Below are 1657 nucleotides of genomic sequence, written 5' to 3'. Positions count from 1 at the left end.
GCTCCTGACCTAGTAAAATAAGAAAGAACAACCTGAAACCAACTTCCCAAGTTGGCTTTTGATGCCTATCAGTGGGGAATGTAGAGAGTACATCATGACTGTGACAAAAATGGTCCTAGGCCTATCAGGAAATTTCTAGAGCGTAATTCTAGTCTAAAAATTGCTCTACTAAAATCATTAAAGTAAATATCAACTCCTTCATTTCAAATGACCAATGGCAGATTCACATGACTGTCAGCAGTCAATGAAATTAACCATAACCTGGTCTACCAGAGCTGTAAACCCAGTACCTGCACAGGCTTAAATATTTACCCAACAAAACTGCCCTGATTTGCATGGTGGGACTTACTTGTGAAGATACATAAGTGAAAAGAGGATAGGTCCCAAATAAAAGCCACCAAAGTTCATGTCATGCTGACAATTCTTGTGTCAATGTCCTTACGCACTACTCCAATGTACTTGCCTACTTACATTTTTCTACTCTAGTCTGACTTGAGTGGATTTGTTCACTGCCTGCTAAATTCCTGCCGCATGATAATGGTATCATTCGTGATGTATTAAAATTTAAACTAATAATATATGTCTCTCAATTGTATTTCATTTATTGCAATGCTATATTCTTAATCCTATAAGAATATATTCTTAATGCTATATTTCTTAATCCTTTTTTAACAAAATCTTCAGTATTACTATCCTAATACTTGAAAAGTATCAAAATATGTGGGGCAGCAAATATGTCAATAATGATAATATGCTCAAAACATAAACGTATACACAATCAACCTCTACTTATATAGGAAATTAGCTCATGAATGTCATTTAAAGCTCTGAAGTTTACTATCAAGAGACCTTTTCTAAAGTAGACAGTATAGTTTTAAAAGAACAATGAAGAACATAATGTAAAATAGTAGGAACCAGGTGACAAATGAGATGGTATTATTTTATTCATTAAGCATCTTCAACAATTAAATGAATTGCTTTACCTGAAGTGTCCAGTACGGCTCTTAGTATATATTAAGCACTCAAAAATTACCAGACTGTACTAATGAAACATGTATGTGAAATAAGTGACGAAGCTAAGGAATAGCAGTAACTACATCTGGGATAATTTTTCTGCATTAATCCCTTTGCAGTCTTCCCAAATCAAATGGGATATAAAAACTGAAAAGCAATGGCTGATAATGATAAACAAAAAGAGAGGGTAAAAAGCAAAAGAATCATTTCAGTGCTTTCTAAAACATGTCTATTCACCTGATGCTACTCTCTTCTAGTGACAGCACACTAGTGAATAGAAGCTATTGTCAACCATTCAGAAAACATCAGAAAGGGTCTTCTCTAATGGTGCTCAAAATATTTCAAGTCTTTGGAAACATCACGATCAACCACTACAAGTTGACCTTCGTTTAGCTGTACAGAGCCTTCTTGAAGAAGACAGTACACTTGAATTACGAGAGGAAAAGTGTGGCCAAGTGAAGGAGACCAGCATGGGATTTTGGTCAGAAGGGGTTGTGTATTTGCCAATCTGATATACTAGAGAAGAGAACAAATGTCATGAACTTTATGAACAGCCATGACTTTGAATTCACTTATAATGAATTCTAATGAGAAATAGGATACCTGAGAAAATAAAGACAATCTATATATTTTAACAATGTAG

The sequence above is a fragment of the Nannospalax galili genome, unplaced genomic scaffold, assembly GCF_000622305.1.
Source record: "Nannospalax galili isolate Female #2095 unplaced genomic scaffold, S.galili_v1.0 scaffold176, whole genome shotgun sequence".
Taxonomy (NCBI): Eukaryota; Metazoa; Chordata; class Mammalia; order Rodentia; family Spalacidae; genus Nannospalax; species Nannospalax galili.
The sequence above is the reverse complement of the archived record's forward strand: the minus strand, read 5'-3'. Positions refer to the sequence as shown.